Source organism: Helianthus annuus, chromosome 3 (genome assembly GCF_002127325.2).
Source record: "Helianthus annuus cultivar XRQ/B chromosome 3, HanXRQr2.0-SUNRISE, whole genome shotgun sequence".
Classification (NCBI taxonomy): domain Eukaryota; kingdom Viridiplantae; phylum Streptophyta; class Magnoliopsida; order Asterales; family Asteraceae; genus Helianthus; species Helianthus annuus.
Genome location: NC_035435.2, coordinates 89,193,586 through 89,216,365, shown reverse-complemented (window position 1 = coordinate 89,216,365; position 22,780 = coordinate 89,193,586).

Sequence of the window (22,780 nt, the reverse complement as noted above, 5' to 3'; positions counted from 1 at the left end):
GAAAAGGATATAAAAAGACTTTTAAACCTACATATAAAAGAAAGCAAAGTCCTAAAAAGTGTAGGTGTTTTCTTTGTCATGAAGAAGGACATTATGCAAATAAATGTCCTAAGAAATTTAATAAAAATCTCAAGATATTTGAAATAGATGAAGACATTGAAAAAATGATGAATGAAGGAGAATTTATACAAATTAATGATTTTCATAATGAAGATTCTGATGAAAGCATATTTATATTAACCGAAACAGAATACACATCATCCGAAGATGAATAGATTAGATATAGCCACCACTAGTAAAATAGATGATGATATAATTGATTGCCAAAATGAACAATTTGGAGAATATAAACAAGAAGTATTAATAGATAAGAAAAAACTTAAACAAATACAACATGAAAATTTCTCATTATCAAATCATTCAGGATTTAAAATGAATACTTTACAAAAACTAGGAATAAAACCTAGAGATCATAATTTATATTATGGGCTAAATATTCAAGAAAGGGCTTTAGATATTAACATAACATCTAACAAAGTTATGATACCTTTATTATCTAAAAAAGATATCCAAGAAAAATTACAAAAGATAAAACCAGAAATAAGAAACACTTTGGGATGGGTACATATAGGAGCTATTCAAATAATAATAAAATCCACCTTTAAAGAAGGAATAGATACCCCTATAGAATTAGCTGTTATGGATAATAGAATACAAAATAGAGAAGAAGCATGCCTTGGAATATTAAGAGGAAATTTACAATATGGAAAACTGAAATTTAATATCTATCCTAGAATTTCCTATAATATTCAAGATAAAGATTTTGATAAAACTTTAAGTCTACTACAAGATTTTAAGAGAAAAGATTTCTTTAAACAACAAAATAGACCTTATTCTATTACATATGCTATTTCTTATGCAGTGTCAAATACTCATCATTCTGAATGTTTTAGTATAAAAGACACTATTGATTTTCCTTATTTGTTTAACGATGTTTGTCAAATACAAATACCGACCTTACCTAAAATAGAAGAAATAGATTCAAGACCTTTAAGTCTTGATTTACGAGATAAACCAATGATGTCTTCTAACCAGATAACCCCTAGATTGTTGTTCTCAAACAAAGAGGTAATAAGTTATCCTCTAAGAATAACTAATTCAAGTAGATATAATGATATAATTAGTGAAAAAGAAGATAATGTAAGGAATTACAAAATTCAAGGAGAATATTTCAATGGAAAAAGATTTTCGGCAGTAAATATGCTAATAGATACAGGTGCTAATGGGAATTATATAAACCATAAAATTTGTAAATACTTACAAAAATATCCATTAGAAGAACCCCATCAATACAAATTTTAATGGTGAACTACATGAAATTAATGAAGCTGTAGAAACCATAATAAAGTTTGGAGAAGAAAAAATTCCTTTAAGACTCTTAATAGGTAATGAAGATGAAAACGATTCATTAGAAATCATGTTAGGATTAACTTTCTTAGAAAATGTAAAACCATATCAAATAACCTCATATGGATTAAAAATTACATACAATGGCAAAATGATTTATATACCTAAATGACAAGCCCTAAAAGCATATACATCCCAATAGGTATTACTTATAAAGATTACAAAGCTGAATACTTTGCTGCTTATATAGATAGTGGTTCAGGATTATGTATATGTAAACCAGATTGCTTTCCAAAGGAATATCATGAGGATTTAACACCATGTAATGGAGTTAGCTTTTCAAAAACTATAGTTCCCCTAAAAAGAGGAATAAAAAATCCAATAATAATAATTGGATCATATATGGTTAAATGTCCACCATTTTACTTCTATAATTTTGGATCAGATGTATTATTAGGAAATGATTTTTTAGAAAGATTTAACAAAATTACTTTTGATATAGTTGTCACACCCCCAAATTACCACATAGGGAGTGTCCCTGTTAGGCGTGTGACATACCAATAACGAGCCACCAATTACGTTGAACCCATACAAGTTATAAATAAAATCTCCATTATTAATAAAAACATCTTCATCAAGTTTAAACGAAAATCAATAAGTCCAGCGGAAGCAAATAGTAAACGAAGTTAAACTGTTTCAAAACCAAAGTATAGTATCAAGAAATCAGTCACATAAATCCTTCATGTCGACCCATGACTACTCCAGCTACTTCAGACAGCAAGTTCTCCAAATCCAAGATACCTAACGACCTGCGAGCATGCAACAAGTGTATCAGACAACGCTGGTGAGTTCATAGTTTTACAAAAACGTTGGTTACCAAGTGTTTAGTTAATCCATTGAAGTTAATTCCGAAAGTAATATTGAAAACAATGTTGATAATACCCCAATACAAGACGGCTTCTGATTATTTTGCCCTTTCTCCAATGCTCCTATGAAAGCATTGGTCATGACTAGGTCATTAGTTCAACACCCGTCCTCCCAGGAACGGGGTGAGGTTGCCAAACCTAAGTAGCGCTACTAACTAATACCATGTTACCTTCCAGGTAACCAAACAACACGGAGGGACTTTAAAAGTGATAGGAAGAGTATATTATCCAACATTCCCGTTTTTACCCAAAAGACTTGTCCCTCCCAGGAATACCCACTGACTGTCCCAACCACCGGGACGCATGCTCAAGAAAGATGAACTCACCTTTGGTTTGCTCGGTAGAATTAATTACCCGTTTTCACACAAGTGGTCAACCAACCCTATGATATTTGCACGTAATAGTCAGTTTGCATACAAGCCAGCACGTATCATTCCACAAGAAATCATCAGATAGTGCACAAAATACAAATAGCGGCATTCATTATCCGAACACTAGCCTAATCAGTCAATCATGTCGTATGGCACTTCACTACCATGCACGGTCCCAAACATGAAACCCAATGAGTTAAACAACCTACTTACGAGTGTATGGTCCAACGGCCCAAAACGACTTAGCGGCCCACAAGAACTAAGATAAAATAAAACACATTGTTTACAAAAGTTATCGGCCCAAAATAGTTAATATGCAACTCGAACACTACCCAAATTATGCTACACGGCCCATTACATCTCGATGGGCCCAAACAATGTGAGTGAATTCTTGTTTTTGCGGTTTTGGGCCTGATGAAGCCCTGTTCGGTTGTTGGCCCAAGTCCATAGCAAACTAGAATAAAGGTCGAGTTCACACATTAAATTTAATGTAAATTCAATCAACAAAAGAGTGTGCGTGGCCATGTATATATTTTTTTTTTCCTTATAACCCTTACCCTTTTCCTCGAATTGCATTAGGCAACAATCAACAACCATATTTGGCTCAGACTAATTAACATGAATGTTTTCAATAATATATGTATATACATTCAACAATTGAGTTTGTGGGTTCAATGACAATTCCATCACATCACTGACAATTCTCCCCCTATTTAATTAAATTAATGCTCAACACACATGACCTCACATGGCTGCCCTTTTTTTTTCCCAAGTTCTATCCACTTATACATCAAATCATAATATGAGAGCTTTAATTGTTTTGATAAGGCTGCCAATACTGTTTTGTCATCAAAAGTGATTTGGGGATGTCCACTTTTACCTTAAAATAAATTAAAAATCACATGCACACACACATCAGATTCTTGCATATCAACATAATAAACCATCTAATTAATATGTGACCATCATGCATACGAAATTTTCTAAGTTACTGACAACATGCCAATATAATGAACTCATATTATTGATTTGTTGCTTGGTGAATATTCATTGGACCATCCAAGGGTCCAATTAAAACCCATCATGTTCCACCGCCCATTATTTTCTCATGGATAATGTGCAACGCTCTTATGTTTGTGATTTATAATATACTAGCACCGCCCCATTATTTTTAAAACAATATTCAAAAGATCCAATTTATACCAGTACATATCATCATATATACTCCACCACATATTATCATAATACACATAATACTAATAGAGATCTCATGCATGAACCTAACCTCTTGCAAAACTTCAAGAATCAAGAAACAGTTAGACAAGTATATTACCTAGTGGTTGATAAGGAATTTTGTTTAATCTTGAATCCTGTTTGCGTGCACAGAAGAGAGGCAGGAGGGGTCTTGTACGCAGGTTAGGGTTTACCCCAAAAAGAATTATGGGACTAATTAATGATGTGCAAATAATATGGAAGATTGGGGCGGTTTCTATCTACGACCGAGATGGGCTCAAGCCCATCTACTTTGGGATGTCGCACAATAGGAAAGGAAGAAAGGATTTTGCATAGTTGATTAAATTTCTAACTTTCATTAGCACCCCTCGACTAATCAGAATTATCAATTGCCCTAAAATTATCCCAAATGTTGTTATTTTCATTATAATTGTTATTTTTATTAATATATGTATATATATATATATATAAAACAAACATGATCGCCAATCACGAAACAGAGCAAGGAAATGATGTTTACTTGAAAGTGCGGGTTGTCACATCATCCCCAACTTGAAAGAAATTTCGTCCCGAAATTTAACAAGTAAGCATAAAGGAGTGAAGTGAGAAATCAGGATTGTTGCGGATTATTCTCAGGTGCCACATCATCCCCAACTTGAAAGAAATTTTCGTCCCGAAAATTGATCTAAAACAATGGCTTGAAGTGAGTTCCGACGAACTCGATCTATAGATACTTTACAACGCCTGGGGGGCTAATCTTGTGATCGGTGGAAATCATGGTATGGTTGTTAGCGTTTTGTTATATCAATTGTCAATCAAAGAAACAGGGAATTAATGAGGTTTGTACAAAGAATCGAGCGAAACAGGGGTCCATTAAACATCCGAAGGATTTGGCCAGCAAATTTGTTGTCTAGAAGTAATTTCCAGTAGTGGTGCATGGCGGCATGGCACAACAGGGAGGTTCGTTATGTTGCGGTCGCGCGAGTGTATCATTTGTCCAATACAGAGTTTGGTGGGTAAAGATTAGTGTTGCAAAACGACAAACGCGTGTAACTGTGACTGCTTCACTTCTAGCGGCGATGACAAGTGAAAGTGGTAAGGTTCGTCTACCGGGATGCGTGGGTATAGTTCTCCTAATCCCGTGTTCGTTCGGAAGTTCCATCTAGCGATGCCATCACATGGTTAGCTCTATTGAAACAAGGGTGCACTGGAGGCCCTTGTGATCGGTCTAATTGGTGCATTCGGTACCGTCCAAGTAAAGCCTCCCCATAAATCCAATGACCACGGTTTCCACCGGAGATTGTAGGTCGTGCAGTTCCTCTCCGTAACACCATCATGGTATATCGCTGGATCATCGGTACCCTCGGATAGAAGCGATGCTCCGCGTGTTGTAGGGTTGGGTTTCAAAAGCTGAAAAGACGTTCCCCGATTTTATTTCTCAGGAATTCACAGCTCCCCGCTATGCTAAGGAGGTTGAAGTTGCGAGACCTTCGAAAATCCTATGATGAAGCTGTGAAAGTATCCAGCGAACCTAAGGGATTTCTGTTTCCCATAAGGAATCTGAAATTGCATAAGGTCAATCTGAAATTCCACCTAACGATGTGGAAGTAAACCAGCTCACTCTTCAGAAGGCATGTCAGAAAATTCATGGATAAGTGGAAGACACTCGATCTTCCTTTCTTAAAGTGGCGAATCGGTGACAAGAGCTAGTATAGCAGAGTAGCCCTTCCGTAGACACTTCTGGGCTTTCACGACTGTGACAATGCCAACAACGGCACCACTACGATGATCTTAAACGGATAAGGATTCCCCACTGGGGAGAGGGAACGCACGATTTTCTTTTTGCAGAGGATTTCTGCTTGATACATAGATAACCAAGTCCATGTCAACGACCGTGTCAAAACTTATAAGAGTATTGGGAAGTAGGTCAATATCGAACACTTGACCCACGAGGTCAAGTTTACAACCAAAAAGAACATGAGAAGCTTCTATCGATTTACTATCAGTTAATTCTACTACATGCTTATTTACAACAAAGGTGGGAGTCAGTCCTAGCTAACGATTTAACCCCAGAGGCGCATAACTCAAATCGGCACCAACGTCGAATAAAATAGAAACAAAAAGATCATTCAAGGGAGACGTACCACTCATGGTTCTATATAAGAAAAGGGAACAATCTTAAGGGTCGAAATGAGGTAAAAGTCGAGTATCACATTGAAATCTACAAACTACCTAGTTTACACACAATTGGGCAGAACCCTTCTCACGCTCGTTAAGCCTCACTGGGACTTGCATGCACCTCGCGTTATTATTATGTGTGCACCCATAATAACAAGGCGATTTGCATGCTTATCTCAGTGCCTATTAACTTGCGCTAAAAGGTTCCCCCGCATTCATATAGCATGCGAAAGGTTTTATATGATCAAGAATCACAATAGTCGAAGGGTAGTGTCACACTAACAGTTCACATAACGGGGTTGGTAATATAAGGGCTCATGCTGTTGTGCCAAGTGTGCATTCACGTGCAATGTCATACATAAGTGTACACTAGATATACTATGCAATCGTAAATGAGAAACGAACCTTGCAGTCTGGAGCTGAGTGTCATGGTCGATTTCGGTACTGTTCGGTTATAGTCTGGTTTTATGAAAACGTTTTAAAACCAAGTTCACTATAACCAATGGCTCTGATACCAAACTGTCACACCCCCAAATTACCACATAGGGAGTGTCCCTGTTAGGCGTGTGACATACCAATAACGAGCCACCAATTACGTTGAACCCATACAAGTTATAAATAAAATCTCCATTATTAATAAAAACATCTTCATCAAGTTTAAACGAAAATCAATAAGTCCAGCGGAAGCAAATAGTAAACGAAGTTAAACTGTTTCAAAACCAAAGTATAGTATCAAGAAATCAGTCACATAAATCCTTCCTGTCGACCCATGACTACTCCAGCTACTTCAGACAGCAAGTTCTCCAAATCCAAGATACCTAACGACCTGCGAGCATGCAACAAGTGTATCAGACAACGCTGGTGAGTTCATAGTTTTACAAAAACGTTGGTTACCAAGTGTTTAGTTAATCCATTGAAGTTAATTCCGAAAGTAATATTGAAAACAATGTTGATAATACCCCAATACAAGACGGCTTCTGATTATTTTGCCCTTTCTCCAATGCTCCTATCAAAGCATTGGTCATGACTAGGTCATTAGTTCAACACCCGTCCTCCCAGGAACGGGGTGAGGTTGCCAAACCTAAGTAGCGCTACTAACTAATACCATGTTACCTTCCAGGTAACCAAACAACACGGAGGGACTTTAAAGGTGATAGGAAGAGTATATTATCCAACATTCCCGTTTTTACCCAAAAGACTTGTCCCTCCCAGGAATACCCACTGACTGTCCCAACCACCGGGACGCATGCTCAAGAAAGATGAACTCACCTTTGGTTTGCTCGGTAGAATTAATTACCCGTTTTCACACAAGTGGTCAACCAACCCTATGATATTTGCACGTAATAGTCAGTTTGCATACAAGCCAGCACGTATCATTCCACAAGAAATCATCAGATAGTGCACAAAATACAAATAGCGGCATTCATTATCCGAACACTAGCCTAATCAGTCAATCATGTCGTATGGCACTTCACTACCATGCACGGTCCCAAACATGAAACCCAATGAGTTAAACAACCTATTTACGAGTGTATGGTCCAACGGCCCAAAACGACTTAGCGGCCCACAAGAACTAAGATAAAATAAAACACATTGTTTACAAAAGTTATCGGCCCAAAATAGTTAATATGCAACTCGAACACTACCCAAATTATGCTACACGGCCCATTAAATCTCGATGGGCCCAAACAATGTGAGTGAATTCTTGTTTTTGCGGTTTTGGGCCTGATGAAGCCCTGTTCGTGTGACAACCTGAACTTTCAAGATTAGTGTCGTTAGCCTCGTGATCATAATATACTTATAACCAATCCATTTCGCTATGATAAGAATCGCCGAGGGTAATCGTGTTTGAGTGGGTGTCAAATAGTTATAGAGGCCACGTATGATATTGGGCCGCAACACACTTCTATTTGGTCCGCGACACTTGTATTAGGCCGCAAACACCTAGAACCCACACTTTAATCTTTTTGCGCATCGGCCCACACCTAGAAATTAAGCCCAAACCGCCATATTACCCATTGAGTTATTGTTGTGGGTTACGACAGCCCTTATGGGCTTGAGCCCATTGTTCTCGGCCAAACAGGGATTGAGCCCAACTCCTTATCAAGTTCTGTATACGTATTAGATGAGGATTCATATCACAAACTCAAATAAATCAAACCCTACCTTCCTCCATAATTCACGTACAACAGTAGATTCCCCCCCCCTCATCAGCGAGACATCACCTCTTTCGGGCGAACCTTGGTTAGTAAATTCGTGCTTTGATTCTTGTGTTTATGTGACTGATTCTCGTTTATAATGATCCTTATTTGTCAAATTATAATGATCCTTATTTGTCAAATTCACTATATATGCATGGCCAGATTTGATCATATGCATGTATGTATTATATAATTGTCAAATTCACTAATCTATTTGGTCCAATAACACTTTAGGGATGATTAAAATTGTCGGCCACTATCTTGATATGTGCATGTGATTTCAATACACAAGTGATCATTAGGTGTTTATAGGTTAGTCAAACCCTACCAAACAAATCGGTCCAATGGGAGAAAGAGGTGAACATATTTGTCGGATGTGTTTGAAAGGCCTTATCAAATTGGTATCATAAACTTGAATAAAGTAGTCTGACAAAGTGGTATCATAAACTTGAACAAAATGGCAGTCCATGTGTTGAATGAAGTGGTCGGACGACCTTGTTGACTTGACTGATGTTATTTGCACATAATCATTAATGCTGATTCAACTTATATTGTTTATAACATCCAAACCTAGGGTGTAATCTGTGGCCACATAAGTTTGAATAACAAATAAACAAAATCAAATCATGATACTATAAGGGTCTCATCTTAACTAATGTGAAGGTGTGAATCTGTTTTTGAAGCCATGATTACCGAATATAGAAGACCTAGGAGATGGTTCTGACACATTCATGTAGTCATATTATTTGAAGTCAAATTGACATGTGTAGTGGGCCAACATACACATGTCTTTTTAAAACAAATGGATAAGTTTTGGAAACAAATACAAATGATTTGCATTGCATCGTCTGACCATATGATTTATTATTTGGAACTTCCAAATTGGTAGTGGGCCGCCCACAAGTGTTGGTTAAGTGGGTTGAGATCTTGGTAAATATGGACTCAAACAACAGTGTTGGTAATTATGACTTGAAATCGGGCCGGACCTTCCATCTGTTGCACATGTTAACATAAGAGTACACATACACTATAATGGACTTGGGATTTATGGGTTATGCAACCTGGACATACACTAAGTTGGGCCAATAGGGTTGGTCTTGGTATTAGATTAAATGAGGTGTTACATGATGGATGTTATTGGTGTTAACTTGTAATGTGAATGCGTGTTGGTATATGAATGCTTGCTACGATTTGTGTGATAGTACGAACTATATTGTTTATGATTTGTACAATGTGCACATAAGTTTGTTATTTACGTGATTGTGAAACTGATTGTCACTGGTGATCCTAATAGGATTTGATTGACCAACGGTAAACAAATATCTAGTCTTACCGAGCAAACCTAAGGTGAGTTCATTGCATTTACTCAAGCATGCGTCCCGGTGGTTTGGGACAACTAGTAAACATTTGGAAGGGAAACATTGGGTAAATAACTTAATCGGTTTTGGTTATTGCCTGGAGGGCAATGGGGGTGATTAGTTGATAGCGCTATTAGGTGGGAAACCTCACACCGGGCCGTAAGGACGGGCGTGAACTAGTTATCTGGGTATGGCTATGGTTGTTAGAGGCACACTCCTCGGATACATATGGGCACTCTCCCTAGGGTATCTAACGAAGGCAACATAGCAATCGGTCGTTAAGGGGTACCCACTCCCCGGATACACATGGGCACATTCCCTAGGGTATCTAACATGAGCAACATTGTAACGCAACATTGAATCGCATTAACATACATCTGGTAACTTAACCCGTTAACAAAACCTTGAACTCACCAGCGTTGTCTGATACACTTGTTGCATGCTCGCAGGTCGTTAGGTATCTTGGGTATGGGGAACTTGCTGTCTGGAGTAGCTGGAGTGGTCATGGGTCGACTGGGAGGATTTATGCGATTGATTTCATGAAACTATACTTGGGTTTTGAAACAGTTTAACTTCGTTTACTATTTGCTTCCGCTGAACTTATTGGTTTTCGTTTAAACTTATTGAAGATGTTTTTATTAATAATAGGGATTTTATTTATAACTTGTATGGGTTCAATGTAATTGGTGGCTCGTTATTGGTATGTCACACGCCTAACAGGGACACTCCCTATGTGGTAATTTGGGGGTGTGACAGTTTGGTATCAGAGCCATTGGTTATAGTGAACTTGGTTTTAAAACGTTTTCATAAAACCAGACTATAACCGAACAGTACCGAAATCGACCATGACACTCAGCTCCAGACTGCAAGGTTCGTTTCTCATTTACGATTGCATAGTATATCTAGTGTACACTTATGTATGACATTGCACGTGAATGCACACTTGGCACAACAGCGTGAGCCCTTATATTACCGACCCCTGTTATGTGAACTGCTAGTGTGACACTTTCCTTCGACTATTGTGATTGTTGATCCTATAAAACCTTTCGCTTGCTATTTGAATGCGGGGGAAACTTTTAGCGTAAGTTAAGAGGCACTGAGATGAGCATGCAAATCGCCTTATTATTATGGGTGCACACATAATAATAATGCGAGGTGTATGCAAGTCCCAGTGAGGCTTAACGAGCGCGGGAAGGGTTCTGCCCTATTGTGTGTAAACTTGGTAGTTTGTAGATTTCAATGTGATACTCGACTTTTACCTCATTTCGACCCTTAAGATTGTTCCCTTCTCTTATATAGAACCATGAGTGGACGTGGAGGAGGCCGAGGTGGTGGACGTGGTCACATTGCTATGACCCAGGCCGAATTAACCGACTTGATCAACACTCGTGTAGCTGAAGCCCTAGCGGCTTACCAGGCTGGTACAATATGTGCCAATTACTTTCTATCCTTGTGTCGTATACTCGAATCTTACCTGTGCGTCTTACTTCCTTCGTTTTAGGTCAACCTGCGAATCAAAACCATCCACCCGCTTGTACGTACAAGATGTTCATGGATTGTAAGCCACAGACCTTCAGTGGGACTGAAGGGGCTGTAGGGCTCCTGAGATGGTTTGAGAAGGCAGAATCGGTATTTGCAATGTGTAACTGTCCAGCTGGTGACAGGGTGAAGTATGCTACAGGCACACTCGAGGATGGTGCCCTTACATGGTGGAATGCCCAGGTTCAGATGTTGGGTATTGAGATGGCAAATGCCACTACTTGGGATGATTTCAAAGAGTTGATGCGAGAGGAGTATTGTCCTCGTGATGAGATTCAGAAACTGGAGAACGAGTTCTACAATCTGAAAATGGAGGGTTCTGAGATTGAAGCATACACTAGGAGGTCTAATGATTTAGCAACTTTGTGCCCTAACATGTCTCGACCCCCACCCCGGCGAATTGAGTTGTATCTCAAGGGCTTAGCACCAGCTGTTAAGGGGTACGTTACTGCTGCAAACCTAGACAATCTGCCCCGTATCGTCCGTCTGGCACATAAGATTACTGACCAAGAGGTCGAACGTGGCAACTTGCCGCCACGTGTTTCTGCTACTACCTCGACTGCTACAGCTACCACACCTGCTAGTGATCACAAGCGAAAATGGAACGATACTGACAAAGCAACCGGTGCCAGCCAATCTCAGAAAAGGGCAGACAACAGCACCCACCGTAGTTTTAGCCAGTCGTCTTCTGTGAACCAGAATCAGAGCAACAATTCAAATCAGGGTTCTTATGCGGGAAAGTTACCAAAGTGTGATAAGTGTATGTTTCACCATCGCGGGCCGTGCACCCGGGTATGTCATAGGTGCAACAAGGTGGGTCATATGGCTAAGGATTGTAGGGTCTGGCTTCCAAAGCAGCCGCAGCAGCAGCCACAGCAACAGGAGAGGCAGCAGTCTCAACAGAACCAGGGAAATCAAAAGGGGTGCTTTCAGTGTGGTGATGAGGGTCATTTTAAGAGGGATTGCCCTCAGCTTAATCAGAATGCTGGCAACAACAACAATACTGGGAGCGGCAACAATGGGAACAATGGTGGGAACGGAGCACGTGGAGGAGTGTATACTATTGGCGCTGGGGGAGACTCGCAGTGAAGGCAATGTTGAGACCGGTACGTCTTCTTTGAATGATCTTTTTCTGCTTCTGTTTTATTTGACTCTTGTTTCGAGTGGAGTTATGTGCCTTAGGGTTCAGTCGTCAGTTAGGACTGACTCCCACCTCTCTTGTAAAATAAGCATGTAGTAGAATTATCCGGTAGTAAATTGATGGAAGCTTCTCATGTTCTTTTTGGTTGTAAACTTGATCTAGTGGGTCAAGTGTTCGACATTGACCTACTTCCCAGATATTCTTGTAAGACTTGACGTAGTCGTTGAGCGGAAATTCTCTGTAAAGAGAAAATCGTGCGTATCCCTCTCCCTAGTGGGGAATCCTTATCAGTTCAAGATCATCGCATTGTTGGCATCGTCTCAATCGTGAAAGCCCAGAAGTGTCTACGGAAGGGCTACTCTGCTATACTAGCTCTTGTCACTGGTTCGTCACTTTAAGAAAGGAAGATCGAGTATCTTCCAGATATTCGTGAATTCCCTGACGTGTCTTCTGAAGAGTTACCTGGTTTACTTCCACATCGTTAGTTGGAATTTCAGACTGACCCTATGCCAATCCTGGTTTCCTTCTGGGGTACAGCAATCCCTTGGATTCGCTGGATACTATCACAGCTTCATCATAGGATTTTCGAAGGGTTCGCAACTTCAACCTCCTTAGCATAGCGGGGAGCTGTGAATTCTTGAGAAATAAAATCGGGGAACGCCTTTTCAGCTTTTGAAACCCAATCCTACAACACGCGGAGCATCACTTCCATCCGAGAGCACCGATGATCCAGCAATATACCAAGATGGCTTAATTCAGAGTCCCAGTTACACGCCGACGCAACACGAGAGAGTGATGATTTGCGTAATGGTGTTACGGAGGGGAACTGCACGACCTACAATCTCCGGTGGAAACCGTGGTCGTTGGATTTAAGTGGGAGGCATTACTTAGACGGTACCGAATGCACCAATTAGACCGAAAACAAGGGCCTCCAGTGCACCCTTGTTTCAATAGAGCTAACCATGTGATGGCATCGCTACATGGAACTTTCGAACGAACACGGGATTAGGAGAACTATACCCACGCATCCCTGTAGACAAACCTTATCACTTTCACTTGTCATCGCCGCTAGAAGTGAAGCAGTCACAGCTATACGCGTTTGTCGTTTTGCAACACTAATCTTTACCCACCAAACTCTGTTTTGGACAAATGATACACTCGCGCGACCGTGATGTAACGAACTTCCCTGTTGTGCCATGCCGCCATGCACCACTACTGGAAATTACTTCTAGACAATAGATTAGCTGGTCGAATCCTTCGGTTATTAATGGACCCCTGTTTTCGCTCGATCCTTCGTACGAACCTCATTAATCCCCTGTTTCTTTGATTGGCAACTGATATAACAAAACACTAACAACCATACCATGATTTCCACCTATCACAAGATTACCCCCCAAGCGTTGTAAGGTATTTATAGGTCGAGTTCGTCGGAACTCACTTCAAGCCATTGTTTTAAGAACAATTTTCGGGACGAAAATTCTTTCAAGTAGGGGATGATGTGACACCCCACGAAAACGCTCAACAAAACTAGCTTCCTCAGTGACCGTTTGCTAAATTTCGGGACGAAATTTCTTTCAAGTTGGGGATGATGTGACAACCTGAACTTTCAAGATTAGTGTCGTTAGCCTCGTGATCATAATATACTTATAACCAATCCATTTCGCTATGATAAGAATCGCCGAGGGTAATCGTGTTTGAGTGGGTGTCAAATAGTTATAGAGGCCACGTATGATATTGGGCCGCAACACACTTCTATTTGGTCCGCGACACTTGTATTAGGCCGCAAACACCTAGAACCCACACTTTAATCTTTTTGCGCATCGGCCCACACCTAGAAATTAAGCCCAAACCGCCATATTACCCATTGAGTTATTGTTGTGGGTTACGACAACCCTTATGGGCTTGAGCCCATTGTTCTCGGCCAAACAGGGATTGAGCCCAACTCCTTATCAAGTTCTGTATACGTATTAGATGAGGATTCATATCACAAACTCAAATAAATCAAACCCTACCTTCCTCCATAATTCACGTACAACAGTAGATTCCCCCCCCCCTCATCAGCGAGACATCACCTCTTTCGGGCGAACCTTGGTTAGTAAATTCGTGCTTTGATTCTTGTGTTTATGTGACTGATTCTCGTTTATAATGATCCTTATTTGTCAAATTATAATGATCCTTATTTGTCAAATTCACTATATATGCATGGCCAGATTTGATCATATGCATGTATGTATTATATAATTGTCAAATTCACTAATCTATTTGGTCCAATAACACTTTAGGGATGATTAAAATTGTCGGCCACTATCTTGATATGTGCATGTGATTTCAATACACAAGTGATCATTAGGTGTTTATAGGTTAGTCAAACCCTACCAAACAAATCGGTCCAATGGGAGAAAGAGGTGAACATATTTGTCGGATGTGTTTGAAAGGCCTTATCAAATTGGTATCATAAACTTGAATAAAGTAGTCTGACAAAGTGGTATCATAAACTTGAACAAAATGGCAGTCCATGTGTTGAATGAAGTGGTCGGACGACCTTGTTGACTTGACTGATGTTATTTGCACATAATCATTAATGCTGATTCAACTTATATTGTTTATAACATCCAAACCTAGGGTGTAATCTGTGGCCACATAAGTTTGAATAACAAATAAACAAAATCAAATCATGATACTATAAGGGTCCCATCTTAACTAATGTGAAGGTGTGAATCTGTTTTTGAAGCCATGATTACCGAATATAGAAGACCTAGGAGATGGTTCTGACACATTCATGTAGTCATATTATTTGAAGTCAAATTGACATGTGTAGTGGGCCAACATACACATGTCTTTTTAAAACAAATGGATAAGTTTTGGAAACAAATACAAATGATTTGCATTGCATCGTCTGACCATATGATTTATTATTTGGAACTTCCAAATTGGTAGTGGGCCGCCCACAAGTGTTGGTTAAGTGGGTTGAGATCTTGGTAAATATGGACTCAAACAACAGTGTTGGTAATTATGACTTGAAATCGGGCCGGACCTTCCATCTGTTGCACATGTTAACATAAGAGTACACATACACTATAATGGACTTGGGATTTATGGGTTATGCAACCTGGACATACACTAAGTTGGGCCAATAGGGTTGGTCTTGGTATTAGATTAAATGAGGTGTTACATGATGGATGTTATTGGTGTTAACTTGTAATGTGAATGCGTGTTGGTATATGAATGCTTGCTACGATTTGTGTGATAGTACGAACTATATTGTTTATGATTTGTACAATGTGCACATAAGTTTGTTATTTACGTGATTGTGAAACTGATTGTCACTGGTGATCCTAATAGGATTTGATTGACCAACGGTAAACAAATATCTAGTCTTACCGAGCAAACCTAAGGTGAGTTCATTGCATTTACTCAAGCATGCGTCCCGGTGGTTTGGGACAACTGGTAAACATTTGGAAGGGAAACATTGGGTAAATAACTTAATCGGTTTTGGTTATTGCCTGGAGGGCAATGGGGGTGATTAGTTGATAGCGCTATTAGGTGGGAAACCTCACACCGGGCCGTAAGGACGGGCGTGAACTAGTTATCTGGGTATGGCTATGGTTGTTAGAGGCACACTCCTCGGATACATATGGGCACTCTCCCTAGGGTATCTAACGAAGGCAACATAGCAATCGGTCGTTAAGGGGTACCCACTCCCCGGATACACATGGGCACATTCCCTAGGGTATCTAACATGAGCAACATTGTAACGCAACATTGAATCGCATTAACATACATCTGGTAACTTAACCCGTTAACAAAACCTTGAACTCACCAGCGTTGTCTGATACACTTGTTGCATGCTCGCAGGTCGTTAGGTATCTTGGGTATGGGGAACTTGCTGTCTGGAGTAGCTGGAGTGGTCATGGGTCGACTGGGAGGATTTATGCGATTGATTTCATGAAACTATACTTGGGTTTTGAAACAGTTTAACTTCGTTTACTATTTGCTTCCGCTGAACTTATTGGTTTTCGTTTAAACTTATTGAAGATGTTTTTATTAATAATAGGGATTTTATTTATAACTTGTATGGGTTCAATGTAATTGGTGGCTCGTTATTGGTATGTCACACGCCTAACAGGGACACTCCCTATGTGGTAATTTGGGGGTGTGACAGTTCGGTTGTTGGCCCAAGTCCATAGCAAACTAGAATAAAGGTCGAGTTCACACATTAAATTTAATGTAAATTCAATCAACAAAAGAGTGTGCGTGGCCATGTATATATTTTTTTTCCTTATAACCCTTACCCTTTTCCTCGAATTGCATTAGGCAACAATCAACAACCATATTTGGCTCAGACTAATTAACATGAATGTTTTCAATAATATATGTATATACATTCAACAATTGAGTTTGTGGGTTCAATGACAATTCCATCACATCACTGACAATTCTCCCCCTATTTAATTAAATTAATGCTCAACACACATGACCTCACATGGCTGCCCTTTTTTTTTCCCAAGTTCTATCCACTTATACATCAAATCATAATATGAGAGCTTTAATTGTTTTGATAAGGCTGCCAATACTGTTTTGTCATCAAAAGTGATTTGGGGATGTCCACTTTTACCTTAAAATAAATTAAATCACATGCACACACACATCAGATTCTTGCATATCAACATAATAAACCATCTAATTTGTCACACCCCCGAAAATACCACCTAGGGATTGTCCCTGATAGGCGTGTGACGTACTGACAATGAGCCACTAATTACATTGAACCCACACGTTTCAAATAAAGTTTTCAAAATATTAAATAAATCTCATCATAAGTTTACTCGATAACCAATATGTTCAGCGGAAGCAAATAACAAACCATTACTATGTTGTTCAAAAACCAATGTAAAATAATAATTTAGTAATCACATGAGTCCCCTCAGTCGACCCATGGCCACTCCTGCTCCTCCAGACAGCAAGTTTCCACATCCAAGATACCTAACGACCTGCGAGCATGCAACAAGTGTATCAGACAAAGCTGGCGAGTCCACAGTTTAAGAAAACGTTTTTGTTACCAGTTGTATGTAAACAGTTCAATACCGATGCAAGTAATATTGTTAATATCTCATTTCCAAACACGGACGGCTCACGGACTGCCCTTCCCACGTACTCCTATCTAGTACTGGGCCAGACTGGGTCATTAGTTCACCTCCGTCCTCTACAGGCACGGGGTGAGGGTGCCAAACCTAAGTAGCGCTACTAACTAATACCCGATGAGGGACTTACAAATGATGATAGGTGAGATCATTAACCAATATACTCGTTTTTACCCAAAGACTCGTTCCCCCCCATGGAATACCCACTGACTGTCCCCAACCACTGGGACGCATGCTCGAATGTAGTGAACTCACCTTAGATTGCTCGGTATGTCACATTACTTAACCCTTTCCATGTTGGTCCACCGAACCCTACCGTGGTTACCAAAGACAATCAGTTAACATGCACAAAAATCACATATTCCACATTCACATTGCACAAATAGCATACACACCTCGTCGTATGAGTCATATTAGCCGTTCATCAAATCCATCAGTAACATACATTGTGTTATCACATTACAAATATCAAATTCTAACAAGTCTTAGCAGTTAATTACCCCACATACAATTTACCAACATTAAACACCTAGCATGCCTTTCTGTTCAAATGTACGGCCCAAGAATCCTAGGTTCACACTTAGTGTGCGGTCGGTTTTCAAGTGTGCGGTATAACAAGCCCGCAAGTGAGGTGTGCTACTCATTTTCTGGGTACAGTCCATGATCAACTTGTGGCCTACTCACTTTGGCCCAATTAACAGTGTACATTAGATGGGTTGGTCCCCTAACTATGCTCAGCCCAAACGTAAAGCATGCATGAGTCTCAACTATTACCAGATGCAACTCATCCAAGCCCAGCCGAGACAACATGTGCGGCCCAACCTGTTGCGGCCCAACAATTTTTTGATCCCTTTAATTTTGTACGATCATATTAATAAAGATGTGTGGTTGACCCAGTCAACCTTCATCATAATTTCCGTGATTAGCCCCCCACTAATCTTGTTCATATCGGTTATTAGATTGAATGGTTATGCATATCTTTTCCTTACAAAAACCAAAGCAATTTCCATATCATAACATATATAAATTCTAATCTTTTGGCAATAATATTCATCATCAAACAATAACCCTAACTCATTCATTACAACCGTTTCACCAACCATTCATCAAACAAATTACATCATGACTGATTATATTATTTGTTTAGCACTCTAATCATCTTCCCATTATTCTCGGCCATTAAATCAATGTTTATTAGTAAAAGAAAGCTGTGTTTTGAATCAGATTATCATGTGCTTCACTATAGATTAGTCTACCTTTAATGATTGCATGGGATTCTCGATCAAATAAAACCAACAGTTGTGGTCAGTGACTTTTATATGAGGTCCAATAGAATTAGTGACTTTTATATGAGGTCTAATAGAATTTGAAGTATATCAATAATTCCATGTGCTAAATGGGAGGTCTTGAACAAATTCTGATTGAAAGTCAAAATACATCATCATGAATTATATTATTACACTTACGTAACATGATCGACCCAAGCTATGATTAACAAATCACTATCATACAAACATGGAATGAATAAATGAGGATTACTAACCGATACTATGATTAATCGAGATGCAAAACCGAAACAGGAGGAGGTCTTGCTACTGCCGTCGCACCATGGGTGTAAGGGTAGGGTTTTGATTTGGTTCTTGTTTCCTCTAAAGGAATACACATTACGCAATATAAAAAAAAAAGGGTTTGGGCTTTGTTGTGGTACCCCTTTGATGGACCGAGATGCTCATATTTAGGCCCAAACCATTGGGTTGTTACCGTTATTTAACATACTTACAACCGGGTCTCGGGCCTGGTCTAAATGTATGTGGGCCGATAATAATAATGTTGGGGGGTAGTTTTCTAAGTTAGTTAATTGGTACATAGGAGCATTCTAACGGCTTCATGCAGTTAATCAGTTAAGTATATGCTACGCATACCTAGTCACGTTATACATATAGCAAATACATCACATACACTGGTGTTTAGCAATTTTTATCGTCGCAAGATATATGAAAGGAAATAATCAGAAAACAGAATCACGTGACTAAGAGATACTGAGAGATACCGACCTTGAAAGTTCGGATTGTCACATCATCCCCAACTTGAAAGAAATTTCGTCCCGAAATTTGACAACTAAGCACAAAGGAGTGAAGCGAGAGATCAAGACTAATCAAGATTGTTGCGGATTTTGCTCAGGTGTCACATCATCCCCAACTTGAAAGAGATTTCGTCCCGAAATTCACTAGCTTTACTAGGTTTAGACATGTCATCAGAAAAAAAAAATTGAGGATGTTTAAGTTTCATCTGGTCCTCATGCTTCCACGTGAACTCCGGTCCACGTCTTGAGTCCTAACGAACTCTAACAATCGGGATACGGCTAAGCTAACGAATCTTGATATCCTGACCCATAATTCCAGTAGATTACTCGACAACTTAAACTTGTCTAACGAAGGTATCACAAATGTTTCATCGCACAACCACTGCCTTAGATTCGAGACATAAATGACATCATGTACGTTGCCCAATTCGTCAGGTAACTCGAGTTTGTGAGCCACGTCACCGATTTCATCTAGAATCCTGACTATCCCACCATATCGTAGATGAAGCTCGCCACGCTTCCCGAAAGTGTACCGCACCCTCCCAGGGTGAGACCTTCGATTATGATACGTTCGCCTCCAACGAACTCCCGGTGTTTACTAAGCTTATCAGCTTTCCTGACGGTCTCGCATTGCCGTCAAACAATTTCCGATCTGAACAATATTCCCATGAGGTTCGAGTACAAACTCTGGAACTGTGATTAGGTTGACACCAACCTTAGTCCAACAAGGAGGTTGGCATTGTCATCCATGGAATGCCTCAAGCGGAGCTGTATGCATACTAAAACAGTAACGGCTGCAATAGAGCCCACCCAAAGATAAGTGTCTTTCCCAATTGTTTACTATAGTCAATCACGCACATGCTCGCAGCATGTCTTCGCGTGTCAGAATGGTTTGTTGCTCTGCCCGGTTGTCCTACAGTGATAATTAATGCTCATGTCCAGATGTGAGCCAAGGGTGTTGCGTATTGCACGCCTTAAATCAGGTATAGCTCAAAATTAAAGGTAACAGGAGTTAGTACCTCGTGCCTAAAAGCCGTCACTCCCAGAGGAATATTCACAAGCTGAGAAGACTCGTCAGTTCCCTTGACTGCAAGAAGGCGTGCTGGCTACATGAGGCGATCAACGATCATCCATGTGTTACTGTTTCCGTTTTGAGTTGTAAGTAGACTAGTGATAAAATTCATTGTAGTCTGCTCCACCTTCCATATGGGTGTTTCCGGTTTCTGATACTTCTCCTTGACTTTCCCACAAGTTAAACGTCATACATATACATCGCTAGGTGCTTTGCTCAACATAATTCCCTAACGTTGCCATGAAATGAGATTCACATTCATTCCATGAGGTAGCGAATATCGTCCGTCTTGTCAAGTTGCTCCTCCATGCCTCGCATGGAGTCAATCCTGAAAATTATCCTCTGTTAGTTCTTCAGTTTGAACAGAACGAATCTGATCAGGTAAGTTAGAGTCGATAGTGAGCTGCAAAGCTCATGCACGTTCGAGTTCCATAGTCGTAATCCGCCAAAAGTTATATCCAGCGATGCCATTAACTGATTTGCTCTTCCGAGACCAGGGTATACGGGAGGCCCTTGTGATCGGTCTAGGTAACGCATTCGGTACCGTCCAAGTAATGCCTCCAAGTAAATCCGAAGACCATGATTTCCATCGCAGGTTACGATTCGTGCAACTCCCCTTGTAATTCCACTACGTAAGCCCTCACTTTCTCGTGTTGTATCGGCGTGTAACTGGGACTCTGATTCGAATCATCATGGTATACCACTGTTTCATCAATACTTTCGGATAAAAACGATGCTCATTGCATCACAGAGTTGGGTTTCAAAAGCTGAAAGACGTCCTCTTGTTTTATCTTCCACGGACACAGCATCCTGCTGTGTTAAAGAGATTAAAGTTGCACAATCTTTGAAAATCCTGGGATGAATCTGCGATAGAATCTAGTGAGACCAAGAAATTGTTGTACCCCCGAATGAATTTTTGGCGTTGATCAGTTTCGAACAGAATGGATCCTAGCACGATCCACGCGTATTCCCACTTCGTTGGGTGTATGATCAAAATGCATCTCTCGAATCTAGATGTTACATTTAGCAAGACTTCACACGTAATGACTCCTCTCTTAGGAGCTTTAAGATAAGGTACAGATGTCGTCCATGATGTCCCTTCCTCCAGAGAATGACCCAAAACGTCATCAATAGACACGGTCGATTTTTGTGGTTCATAAGCTGCTGGTGTGTTGATTATATCGATAGACATGGTGTACAGAGTTGCACTGGCTGTATTGCGTTTGATATGCCGTTTTAGAAACATCCTCCTCTTGGATACCCATCTGGTGGTAGTTCGTTCATTAATCAACCCCCCCCCCCGAGTAGTGGCTTGACCCTCTCAGCAGGTCTACAGGTTGTCAACACATGGTTAAGGCAAACGGTCCTTAACTGTAATCTTGTTAAGTTCCTGATAATAACAACACATACGAAAAGCATCTTCACGGATATAACTGGGGCTCCCCAAGGCGACAAGCTAAGTCCGACAAAACTCATGTTCAACAGTTCCTGTAGTTGGTTAGATAGTTCTTGCATCCCCCCCTGGTGCAAGACGGTAAGAGTATGAGTAATCAGGGTTGCCTCTGACGTGAGATTAAGCTGAAATTCTGCCTAACAGTTGTGGAAGTAAGCTCGACAGTTCCTTGGGTGGCAACTCGAGAGGAATCCCGAACAATTGGTGGATCCTCGACCCTCTTTTTACTTAGCCCTAATCATCAGTAACTGTTGCTCACACAGCGGAGTAATCCCTTCGTACACACTTCTAGCCTTCATAGCTGAAATGGCGCTAGCTTTTCACTACTCAAATGCTTTAGAACAAATAATGATTCTCCACACAAAGTTTTCTCCTCACAGGGTATATCTGCGTGATTGCTGAATAACTAATTCACACTAACTACTGCGTTGTAACTGTCGAGGATAGTAGAAGGAAGGTCGAAGTCGAACACTTGTCCCACCAGGTCATATTTGCACCCCAACGAACATATGAGATTTCATTGGAGTTGCCATCAGTCGATTCTACATCCGGTTTGGTTTGAAGAAGTATCAGGGTCGAGCAGAATAGAGACGAAGTGAGCAACTACCCATACAAGCTACCATGTTGCTGCTAAGCCTGGCGTTGCCTACGCCAATCCTAAATGTTCTTCCACGAGC